Source organism: Pan troglodytes, chromosome Y (assembly GCF_028858775.2).
Source record: "Pan troglodytes isolate AG18354 chromosome Y, NHGRI_mPanTro3-v2.0_pri, whole genome shotgun sequence".
NCBI classification, from domain to species: Eukaryota; Metazoa; Chordata; class Mammalia; order Primates; family Hominidae; genus Pan; species Pan troglodytes.
The window spans coordinates 23,786,031-23,798,820 of NC_072422.2; the positions used below are offsets into that span (position 1 = coordinate 23,786,031).

A 12,790-nucleotide genomic window follows, 5' to 3' on the forward strand; every position below is an offset into this window, starting at 1 on the left:
GCAGGCAAGGCTGCCTATTGGGTAAATCAAGTCTCTGACAATAGTCCTATTTGTAGGTCACTATTAAAGGAAAACAATTTGAGGCTCTGGTCGATACAGGAGCAGATGTGTCAATCATAGCGTTTATTAATGGCCCAAAAACTGGCCCAAACAAAAGGCCCCAGTGGGTCTTGTTGGGATTGAGGATTTGGTTGTATCTCACCAGAAGAGAATCAACTTCTTGTCTGGGTACCCACAAGACATCTTAAGCTGTGCCAGGAGCCAGAATTCGAGGAAGAGGAAAAGACCTCAGAAAGTCCCTACACCCCCAGTTCATCAGATGGCTCAGATGAACATCTCTATTGAGCAGACGGAAACCAGTAAAACTTACCAAGCAACTCCACCGACCTGGGGGCAGATGAAGAGACTAGCTCACACTGAAGAAGAGAACCTGCGGTCTCAGCACAAGCTGCTGACCACCAGTAATCTAATGGTAGCTATGATGGTGGTAATCTCCTTGGTGGTGAGTCTCCCTGCAGTGGGGCAGATCAAAATTACACTTATTGGACCTACATTGCATTCCCACCACTGATTAGGCCTGTTACAAGTTTAGATGCCCCAGTGGAGGTTATGTTAATGATAGTGTCTGGATGCCTGGACCAATAGATAACCAAGGTCCTACTCATCCAGAGGAGGAAGGAATGTTAATGAATGTTTCCATTGGTTATCACTTTCCTCCCATCTGCCTGGGGCCAGCAGCAGGATGTTTAAATTATGATAAACAACATTGGATGGTTTATGTCCCTGAACATAATGGATGAAAGACCTCTATTCATGTAATCAGTGGAAGAACATTTCAGTCTTTGGACACTATTAAATACCTTGAGCATGGCTATGTTATGACACATCATCAGATTAATAAACTTAAACCTAATAAGAAGTCCTGCACCAGGCAGGCCACTAAATGGTCTGAAAATCTAGAGGTGCTAACCTGGGAAGATTGTATTGCAAACAGCGCTGCAGTATTGCAAAATAATTCCATTGGAATCATCACTGATTGGGCCCCTAGGGGTCACTTTGCCGTAAATTGTACCGGACACAGCAAAGATTTTGGAGAGGCTCCTTTGCAAACGACTTCCCAGATAATGCACTAAAATTATATAGAAGAATTGAAACAAATTGCCCTATTAAGTGGGAGGAGAATGGTATGGCTCCTCCAAAGCCAAAAATGATTGATCCAATTATAAGTCCAGAACATCCAGAATTGTGGAAATTAATGTTGGCTCAAACCCCAGTTGGGATTTGGAAAGGAGAATATAAAACAGAGACTCATAGTGAAAAACTTTGATTTGTTGTAGCCATGATCTCTAATCAGACAGTCCCATTGCAGAGTTGTGTTAAACCTCCTTTTATGTTAGCAGCAGGAAAAGTTAATATCCTACTTGACTCTCAAACCATATCATGCCTCAGCTGTCATATTTTTACCTGCATTAATTCTACCTTTAATAAAGATAACAGCACTTTACTGGTTAGGGCCTGAGAAGGAGTTTGGATACCTGTTTCCCTCAATAGACCTTGAGATGCCTCTTCCTCCATATATATTATCACTGCAGTACTAAAAGAAATACTTAATAGACCAAAGAGATTCATATTTACCTTAATAGCTGTCATCACGGGCCTTATAGCGGTCACAGCTATAGCTGCTGCTGCTGGTGTAGCTTTGCATTCTTCTATTCAAACTGTGAGCTCTGTGGATAGTTGACAGAAAAATTTTTCCAAGCTTTGGAATTCCCAAAGCCAAATAGATCAAAAATTGGCAAATCAAATTAATGATCTTCATCAAACAGTAATTTGAATGGGTGATCAGATTATGAGCTTGGAGCAGAGAATTCAAATGCAAAGTGATTGGAATACTTCTGATTTTTGTTTCCTCCTAGCTCTTATAATACCACTGAACACCATTGGGAGTTGATTAGACATCGCCTACCAGGAGAAGATAATTTAACATTAGATACTGCTAAACTGAAAAAACAACTTTTTGCAGCATCTCAGGCTCATCTCAGCTTGTTGCCTGGAGCTGATATTCTTGCTAGAGCCACTGATGGCCTTTTTAACAATAATCCTTTAAAGTGAATTAAAACCATAGGTGGATCATCAACTGCAAATATTATTTTGGTTTGTGTCTGTTTATGCTTTTATTTATCTATTTATTTTTTTAGTCTACAGTTGCGGACAGCACCTTGGGAGAGAAGACAGACACCGTGAATGAGCTATGATAGCAATGGTGGTTATTAATTTAAAAAAAAAATGGGGACAAAAAAGTGGGACATACGGAAAAGAGAGTTTCTGGGATGCCAGATGAGTTGGTCTCCCCTGTGTGAGACTCCCATGGGGAGCCATGGATGGTGTCTGAGGAGAAAAGTCTCCTTATTGCCTTCATGCCCTTATGCCTGGAGAGCATAACAGCTCAGCGGTATGCCACAGCTTGCTCAGGGAAATAACACTCCCTTGAAGCAGTGGAGTCTAATCAAATGTCTTGGCTTCTCCTGAAACCTACTCCCACCCATTTCAGTCCCGATAAGTTAAATACATTAAGTAGTTTAGACACACACCTTTGCTCAAGGAAATTCACAGAAACCGCCACTGCTATACATCCTATTGAATGACTCACGAGTTCTCCTTCACTGATTAATCCTTCCCCTCATCCTTTCTACTCCTCCTATCTGCCCTATGAACAAAAAGTTTGTAAACCAATAAATTGGGTGGAGGCTGAGAGCTCCAGGCCATGAACAAGACTCCAATTCTCTGGTCCCCTGGACCTGCCTTTTAAACTCTCATTCTGTCTCTTTCTAATTCCTTTGTCTTCGGTGGACTCGGGGTACCTGCTGGGCAGTGTGGGGCTGGTTTCCCTACAATGCTGTCAAGTGATTTTTTTCTCTCTGGGTATAAGGAATTGCACAGACAGCCTCTGAGACACTGTCTCAACCTCATCGGCACCCATGAGAGGCCAGTTCAAAGTGTGAGAACGTGTCTCCAAGGTGGACTTGCCTTTCTTGTGGTTCTTGCTTGTCTGAGAGAGCCCCTGTGAGGCCCAGGATGAAGGGAGGCCGTGAGATTAAGGGCCTGGCCATCTTTTGCTGACACCTGCCTCTGCGGTCTTAGATATGATTCTATCATCCAAAGAACACTGAACAACACAACAGACTATATCCTGATCCCCGTGGGATCTGGTTCTTGCACACACATTCTCTTTCAGGAATAGAGTCAGAAGAGCAGTTTCCAGCCACTACCTAACAGTATTGAAATGTGTACTCCTCCAGTGGGACGAGACCATGGAGGTTGCCCATGGGGCCCTAAGGTCGAGATGTTTAGGGTCTCACAGTGGGTTTTCACAGGTAGCCATTTTCCCGATATGACGCCAGCTTTGCCTGTGCATTTTCTTCTGCCTAGGCAGGCTGACATCTCTGACAGCTGGGTGCTTGAACCTGCCCCAAGAATGTGCATGTGCTAGTTTCAGGGCACCAGGCCTGACGGTGAGTTCTGGCTAGCCTTATAATGTCACTGTTGCCTAGCAACAAGTTCCTGCGGCTTGGCAGAGAAAGAGACCTGCTCGGAGGTGCATTGGCGGTGGACTCTCCCCTGTCTTTTCTGTGGGATCCACAGGATAGTCCCATGATCCTATGAGAGGGCAGATGTGAGCCAGCCTTGAAGAAATGTCAACCACGATCAGAGGGCTTATGGGAGTCAGCCTGAAGAAACATCAACCACAGCCCCACAAATAAACTGCAAAATCTCTGAGGATCCAAAAGGATCTGCAGAATTCCTCAGGCCAGCCTAGAGGTTGTATGGGTTTTGAAACTTACGCCAATGTGATTTCTAGGTACAGCCTGCCTGTGTTCCCTGGGGTTGCTGTCTCTCAGGTGGGGCCTCCTGCAGAACCATGCAACCTCGGGATCTGCCATGCTGTGTGTTTCCGTGGGTGTGTTGCGAGTGTTTGACGTCGAGTGTGTGTGGCATTTTGTGTGTGTGTGTGCCTGTAAGTGGGGTCTGCTTAAAGGAATGGGGCTAACACACTTCAGTGCTTCTTGTTTTTAGCCTCACTAACTTTTGGTGGCCTGTCTCTGTGGCTATGCTTGGGCTGCATGGCTCCGTGTTATTTTTCTGTAGATCCTGAATCCCCAGTGAATTTGGAGGTGGGCCAAGACCTGCCAGCATCCAAAATCACCTCCCCCTGCAGAAAAAAACCACTCTTCTAGAAGACGAGCACACCACACCGAAAACCAGGTATCTCTCAGTGTTTCCTTCATCTTGAGGACAACGCAGGGAGAGACACTAGCAGATCTGTCTGCAAGGCCACTTGGATTAACCTCGAATTTGGTTCCCAGCTGCGCACATGCTTCACATCATGAGGGGGGCACTTCTCCATCTTCTTGGGATTTTATCCTGGAACATAGAGTGTGAGCAGCAATAAGGTCACATGGGGTGAGGATACAATCTGCTGAATGGAGAATGGGTTCCAGCAACTTCACCTGCAAAAATAAATAAATAAATAAATAAAGACAGATGACACAAAAGGTGCTTCTAACTCCATCCCAACATTCCCTTAATTTCAAAAGCAGTCCACACTATGGCCCAGAATTCAGGTGGGAGTATTTCAACGTGCAAAGAATATTTGGAGGGCAAATTGGGGCCATTCTGGCAAACTCCCAATGTGAGAACTTTCATACCCAGAGCCAAATGGGAGTGGGATGGATTGGTGCTGGGTAGGATGTGGCCTCTACACTTGCCTCTTCTTTTTCTGACTTCCATGTTTCTCTCCAGCCTAGGGTTTCCTGTGTCTGGCTCAATGACTTCCACACTAAATGTTTCTCAGTTCATGAGAATGACCCTCATGGGAATCCATAGCATGAACGTTTTCTTCTAAAAATTCTCAATTGTTATTGACTGGGCAGCTCTGGTACTTTAACAACCATTAATTCCTGTTACAGCAAACAAGGAAACACCTATTCTCCCCCTTCTGTCGGAATGCTGCATGATTCCTGTAGGATGAGAAGCTGGCAGCTGTGTCTGGCTTTTGCCTGGTAAACTGGCCTCTGTTTCATTTCATCTGCATAGCCTTCTCATAGTGGAGGGGCTCTTGCATTGTTCTGTTGCTGGATAGGAATGCCTCTTCCCACCAATTATTTAGCTGCCAGAGATATCAGAGAGCAGAAGGGACTTTGCGTCATCTGGCTGCACTCCAGATTGTGGATTGTTGTATTGTTGTGGGAGCCGAAGTTGTTTGCACTTTGCAGGAGTCTTTGGGGTCCTCTGACAGGAATCATTGAACATTGCTTGGACTCTGGCAAAAGGCGTCTCGTTGTTTCAGGTGAGCTTTGATTTTTCTTTGCTTTCATGGAGAATTCACAGTGCTCCTCAACAGCACTACTGTACACTGTTTTTAGGCTTGCCGTCACCACAGACAGCCTCTGAGATGGTGTCACATCCTCATATGCACCCATGAGGGGCAAGTTCGAGGTATGAGAACAGTGTTGATCTTATACTTGCCTTGTCTTGCTTCCTGCCTTTCCCAGAGAGCCTATGCAAGGCCCTAGATGAAGGGAGGCAGAGAGGTCAAGAGCCTTGTCATCTTTTGCTGACACCCACCTCTGGGATCTCAGGTCTGCTGCTATCACCCAAAAAACCCCTCCAGAACACACCAGACTATATATCAATCCCTATGGGACCCAATTCTTTCACACAGCCTCCTTTGGGAACGGAATCAGAAGAGCAGTTTCCATGACCACTTCATGGTCTCGAAATGCCTCCTCCTCCAGTGGAACACAACCATGGAGATGGCTTGAATAACCCCCAAAGTTGAGACTTTTAGGGTCCTGCAATGGGTTTCACAGGCAGCTTATTTCCTGATACCAGACCGACTCTGCCTCTGCCATTTTCCTCTGCTTAGGCAGGCTGACGGGTCTGAGAGCCAACGCCCAAGCCTGCCTCATTAATGTGCATGCACTAGTCTCAGGGCGCCAGGCCTGATTGTGAGCTCTGGCTAGCTTCACAATGAATGCCACCTTTGCCTAGCGACAAGTCCCTGCAGCTTGGCAGCTAAAGAGACTTCCGTGGAGGTGTGTCAGCAGTGGACTCTCACCTGTCTTCTCTGTTGGATCCATGGGATAGTCCCATGATCCCAGGAGAGGGCAGACATGAGCCAGCCGGAAGTAACATCAAACAGAGCCCCAGGAATAAACTGTGAAATCCATGAGAATACAAAACAATCTGCAGAATTCCTCAAACCTGTTTAGACTTCGTAGGGTTGAGTCTTTTTGAAATTGCTCTCCTGTGATATCCAGGTATACTGGCTGTGTTCCCCGAGGTTGCTCTTTCCCAAATGGGGCTTCCTGCAGAACCACACAGCCTCAGGAGCTGCCAGCCTGTGTGTTTCTGTGAAAGTATTGAGAGTGTTGGATGTCTGCGTGTGTGTGTGTGTCTGTGTGTGTGCATGTTAGAATATAAGTGGAGTATTCTTAAAGGAATGTGGCTAACACATTTTAGCACTTCTTTTTTTTGAGTCTCCCAACTTTTTGGTGGCCTGTCTGTACAGCACTGCTTGGGCTGTGAGGCTCCATGTTCTTTAGTTTTCTGTGGATCATAAATCCCCAGTGAATTGGGAGGCAGGCTGAGACCCACCAGTGTCAAACTCACCTCCCACTCCAAAAGAAAGCCACTCTTAGAAAAAAGGGGAGCACACCACATGAAAAAACAGTCATCTCTGAGTGTTTCATTGTCCTGCAGCCAATGCAGGGAGATACACTAGCAGTCCTGTCCATAGGGCCCTTGAATTTACCTCAAATTCAGGTCCCAGCCAAGCAGTTACTTCACATCATAAGGGGGCAATACTCCATCGTCTTGGGTTTTCATTTTGGGACATAGAGTGTGAGCAACAATAAGGTCAGACAGGGGTGAGGATATAATCTGGTGGGAACTGGATGAGATCCCACAACTTCAACTGCAAAAAAATAAAGACAGATGACACAGAAGGTACTTCCAACTCCATCCCAACATTCCCTTAATTGCACAAGCAGTCCACACCATGGCCCAGTGTTCAGATGAAAGTATTCCAATGTGCAAGAAATATTTGGGGTGCAAACCGGGGTCATCCTGGCAAACTCTCAATTTGCAGGCTTTCATACTGGGAGCAAAATGGGAATGAAATGGTTTGATAGTAGATGGGAAGTGGCCTCCACACTTGCCCCTTCTTTCTCTGACTTCCATGTTTCTTGTCAGTGTAGGGTTTCCTATGTCTGGCTCAATGACTTCCACAATACATGTTTCTCAGTTCACAGAGAATGACCCTAATGGGAACCCATTGCATGAGTGTTTCCTTCTAAACACTTTCACAATTCAATGACTGGGCAGCTTTGATACTTTTAAAACCATAAATTCCATCATAGCCACCAACAAGGAAACTCTTGTTTTTTTTTTTTCACTTCTATTGGCATTCTGCATGATTCCTGTAGGGTGAGAAGCAGTCAGCCCTGTCTGGCTTTTGCCTGGTAGTCTAGCCTCTGATTTTTTTCATCTGCACAGTCATCTTATTGAGCAGGTATTCTTTCCTTGGGCTGTGGCTGGATGGGACTGCCTCTCACCAAAGATTATTTTGCTTCCCAGGATTTCAAAGAGCAAAAGGGACTTTGAGGAGTCTGGCTGCACTCCAAGTTTCGACCTGTTGTCTCATGGTGGGGGCTGAAGTTGTTTGCAATTTGCAGGAGGCTTTTGGGTTCTCTGACAGGAAGCATTGAACATTGCTTAAACTCCAGCTCAGTGCAGCTCATTCTGTCAGGTGAGCATTGATTTTTCTTTGCTTTTATGGGCAATCCACAGTGTCCTTCAACAGCTCTACTGGACATCATTTTCAGGCTTGCCATCATCAAAGATGACCTCTGAGACGTGGTCTCTACCTCATCTTCACCCATAAGAGGTCAGTCCAAGGTGTGAGAATATGGTTCAAACTTTGACTTGCCTTTTTCATGGTTCCTGCCTTTCTCAGAGAGCCCCTGCTAGGCATAGGATGATGGAGGTAGTGAGGTCAAGAGCCCAGACATCTTTGCTAAAAAATGCCTCTGGGGTCTCAGGTATGATGCTGTGACCCAAAGAACCATCAACAACACACCAGACAGACTATATGCCAATCACCATGGGACCCGATTCTTGCAGACACACATTCTCTTTTGGGAATGGATTTCAAAGGGCAGTTTTCAGTGACCACCTCAGAGTCTTGAAACACCTCATCCTCCATCAGGACACGACCACAGAGATGGTCCAAATGAGCCCTGAGGTCGAGGCTTTTATTGTCCTGCCATGGGTCTTCACAGGCAGCCTTTTTCTTGATACCAGGCCAGCTCCGACTGTACCATTTTCCTCTGCTTAGGCAGGCTGAACGCTGTTACAGCAAGACACATAAGCCTGTCTCAGGAATCCACATAAGCTAGTCTCAGGGCACCAGTCCTGAGTGTGAACTCTGTCTAGAGTCACAGTGAATGTCACTCTTGCCTAGCGACAAGTCCCCACGGCTTTGTGGAGAAGACTCCCAAGGAGGAGACCTCCATGGAGGTTCATCGGCTGAGGTCTCTCACCTGTCTACTCTGTGAGATCCACAGGATAGTCCCATAATCCTAGGATAGGGAGGACGTGAGCCAGCCTGAAGAAATATCAAGAAGAGCCCCAGGAATAAGCTGCCAAATCCCTAAGGATCAAAAAACATCTGCATGTTGTCTAGATGTTGGAAGGGTGTCTTTTTGGAACTTGTCTTATCTGTGATATTTAGGTACAGCCCATCTCTTTTCCTTGGAGTTACTTTGTCTCAGATGGGGCTTCCTGCATAATCCTGCAGCCTGAGGAGCTGACAGGCTATGTGTTTTTGTGGGAGTGTTGCAAATGTTGGATGTCTGCCTGTGTGTGTGTTATTGTGTGTTTGTGTATCTGTGTGTGTGTGTGTGCCATTAAGTGGAGTCTGCTTAAAGGAATGTGGCTAAAGCACTTCAGTGTTGTTTTTTTTGTTTTTGTTTTTTTTGAGTATATTAACCTTTCGGTGGCCTGTCTCTGTGGCTCTTTTGGGCTGTCGGGCTTGTGTTATTTATTTTTCTGTGAATCATGAATCCTCAGTGATTTTGGAGGCGGGCCAAGCCTGCCGGTGACCAAGGTATCTCCCCGTGCAATAAAAGCCACTCTTCTAGAAAGAAGAGGAGCACACCATACCAAAAAAACAGACATTTCCCGATGTTTCATTTTCCTGCAGCCAACCCAGGGAGAGAAACTAGCAGTCTGGTCCTCAGGGCCCCTATATTTACGTCGAATTCAGTTCCCAGCTGATCAGGTGCTATACATTGTGAGGGGACACTCCTCCCTCGTTTTGGGATTTCATCCTGGGACATAGAATATGAGCAGAAATAAGGTCAGATAACGGTGAGGATATAATCTGGTGACAAGGGGAAGGGGTCCCGCAACTTCACCTGCAAAAAGATAAAGACAAATGACACAGAAGGTGTTTCCAATTCTATGCCCGCATTCCCTTAATTGCACAAGCGGTCCACACCATAGCCAGGAGTTCAGGTGGCAGAGCTCCTATGTGCAAGGAACATGTGGAGTGCAAATTGATGTCATCCTGGCAAACTCCTGATTTAAGGGCTTTCATACCTAGAGCCAAATGGCAGTGGAATGGATTGATGCTGGGTGGGATGTGGCCTCCATACTCCCCACTTCTTTTCCTGACTTCCATGTTCCTGGTCAGCCTAGGGTTTCCTGGGTCTGGCTAAATGACTTCCACACTAAACATTTCCCTGTTGCTGGTGAATGACCCTCAGTGGAATCCACTGCATGAGCGTTTTCTTCCAAACACTGTCACGTTTTAATGACTAGACAGTTTTGATACTTTAAAACGATAAATTCCCATTTCAGCCACCAACAAGGAAACTCTTATTCTACCACTTCTATCAGAGGCCTGCATGATTCCTGTAGGAGGAGAAGAAGGCAGCTGTGTGTACATGTTACCGGGTAATCGAGGCTCTGTTTCATTAAATCTGCATGGCTCTCTCACTGTGGAGGGGCTCATTCATTGAGCTGTTGCTGGATGGGACTGCCTCTCACTACAGATTGTATAGCTTATCAGGGTTTCAGAGAGCAAAAGGGACTTCGAATAGGCTTACTGTGCTCCACATTTTGCTCTATGGTCACATTTTGGGGGCTGAAGTTGCTTGCACTTTACAGTAGGGTTTTGGGTCCCCTGACAGAAATCATTGAACATTGCTTGGACTCCAGCACAAGGCAGCTTGTTTCCTCAGGCAAGCCTTGTTTTTTTCTTGCTTTCATGGAAAATCCACAATGCCCCTTAACAGCACTGCTGGACACAATTTTCAGGCTTACTATCACCACAGATGGCCTCTGAGACACTGTGTCAACATCATCTGCACCAAGGAGAGACCAGTCTGAGGTGTGAGACAACTGCTCCACCTTGGGCTTTCCTCGGTCATGGTTCCTGACTTTTCCAGGGAGCCCCTGTGAGGCCCAGGGTGAAGGGAGGCCATGAGGTCAAGCTCGGGCATCTCTCACTGATGCCCACCTCTGGGCTTTCAGGTGTAATTCTATCACTCAAAGAACCCCAACAACACAACAGATTCTATTCCAATCTCTATGGGACCTAATTCTTACGCACAGCCTCTTTCAGGAATACAGCCAGAAGAGCAGTTTCCAGCGACCACCTCACAGTCCTGAAGTGCCTCCTCCTCCAGTGGGACCCAACTACGGAGATGACCCAAAGGGGCCCTGAGGTTGAGACTTTTAGAGTCTCACAGTGGGTTTCCATAGGCATCATTTTTCCTGATACCAAGGCGTCTCTGCCTGTAGCATTTTCCTCTGCTTAGTCAGGCTGAGAGCTCTGACATCTGGGCACCAGAGCCTGCCTCACGAATGTTCATGAGCTAAGCTCAGGGAACCATTCCTGATTTTGAACTCCAGAGGAGACCTCTGTGGAGGTGCGTTGGTGGTGCACTCTTTGCCTGTCTTCTCTGTGGGATCCACAGAATAATCTCATGATCCTATGAGATGGCAGATGTGAGCAAGCCTGAAGAAATGTCAAGCAGAGCCCTAGGAATAAACTGCAAAATCCCTAAGGATCCAAAAGCATCTGCAGGATTCCTCAGGCCTGCCTAGATGTTTTAGGGGTGTGTCTTTTTGAAACTTGCCCCTCTGATATTTTTAGGTAAAGCCCACCTGTGTTCCCTGGGATTGCTCTCTCCCAGGTAGGGCTTCCTGCAGAAACATGCAGCCTCAGAAGCTGTCAGGTTCTGTGTTCCTTTGGGAGTGCTGTGAGTGTAGGATTTCTGTGTGTGTGTGTGTGTGTGTGTGTGTGTGTGTGGCATTGTGTGTTTGTGTCTGTGTGCCTGCAAATGGAGTCTGCTTAAAAAAGTGTTGCTAACACACTTCAATCCTCTTTATTTGAGTCCCTCACCTTTTCTTTTGGTTGCTTGTCTGTTTGGCTCTGCTTGGGCTCTGGGGCTCCATGTTTTTTTATTTTTCTGTGGATCATGAATACGCAGTGTCTAAATCACCTTCCCCTGCAAAAAAACAAAACAAAACAAAACAAAACAAAACACTCTTCTAGAAAGAAGAGGAACACACCACACCAACACACCAAAAAGCAGACATCTCCCAGTGTTTCATTGTCCTGCGGTCAACCCAGCAAGGGACACTAGCAGTCCTGTCCGCAGAACCAATTGAATTTACCTTGAATTTGGTTTCTAGCTGAGCAGGTACTTCAGGTTAAAGGGGCACTCCTCAATTGTCTTGGGATTTCATCCTGGGACATAGAGTGTGAGCAGAAATAAGGTCAGATAGGGGTGAGAATACAATCTGGTGAGGAGTGGATGGGTCCTGCAATTTCAACTGCAAAAAAAAATATGAAGACAGATGACACAGAAGGTGCTTCCAACCCCATTCCCCTATTCTGTTAATTGCACAAGCAGTCCAACCATGACCCGGTGTTCAGGTGGAAGTAATCCAACATGCAGGGAACATTTTGAGTGCAAATTGGGCCCATCCTGGCAAAGTCTGGATGTATGTTTTTCATACCCATAGCCAAATGGAACTGGAATGGGTTAATACTGGGAGGGGTGTGGCCTCCAAACTGGCCTCTTCTTTTCTTGACTTCCATGTTCCTCATTGGCCTAGGGTTTCCTGGGTCTCCACCCAATGACTTCCACAGTAAATTTTCCCAATTCTCGAGAACCACCCTCACGGGAATCCATTGCATGAGTGTTTTCTTCTAAACCCTGTGAGGTTTTAATGACTGTGCCTCATTGATAATTTAATCCTGTAAATTGCCTTTACAGCTGCCAACAAGGAAACTCTTGTTCTTTCACTTCTTTCGGAAGGCTGCATGATTCCTGTAGGATGAGAAGTAGGCAGCCGTGTTTGGCTTTTGCCTGGTAATGTAGCCTCTGCTTCGTTTCATCTGCATGGTCTTCTCATTGCTGAGTGGATCTTTCATTGTGGTCTTGCTGAGTGGGACTGCCTATCACCACACATCTTTTGGATGCCAGTAATTTCAGGGAGCAAAACAGACTTTAGGTAGGCTGGCTACACTCCAGGTTGTGGGTGGTGGTCTCATTTTGGGGGCCAAGTTTGTTTGCACTTTGCCAGGGGCTTTAGGGTCTTCTGACAGAAATCTTTTAACATTGCTGTGTCTCCAGCACTAGTCAGCTCATTCTCTCAGGCGAGCTTTGATTTTTCTTTGCTTTCACTGGGGAGTCCACATCGCCCCTCAACA

At 46.1% G+C, this 12,790-nt stretch overlaps 1 long non-coding RNA gene across 1 annotated transcript; it reads right to left on the reverse strand.

Moving 5' to 3' along the window:
• Positions 1-449: 449 nt before the first annotated feature.
• LOC100608700 (uncharacterized) lies at positions 450-11,554 on the reverse strand. The gene is made up of 6 exons (XR_676863.3): positions 11,474-11,554; positions 6,815-6,976; positions 6,119-6,217; positions 4,347-4,508; positions 1,636-1,727; positions 450-512 (listed from the first exon to the last, which is right to left on the reverse strand). It is a non-coding gene; the product is annotated as an uncharacterized LOC100608700 (long non-coding RNA).
• Positions 11,555-12,790: the final 1,236 nt, after the last annotated feature.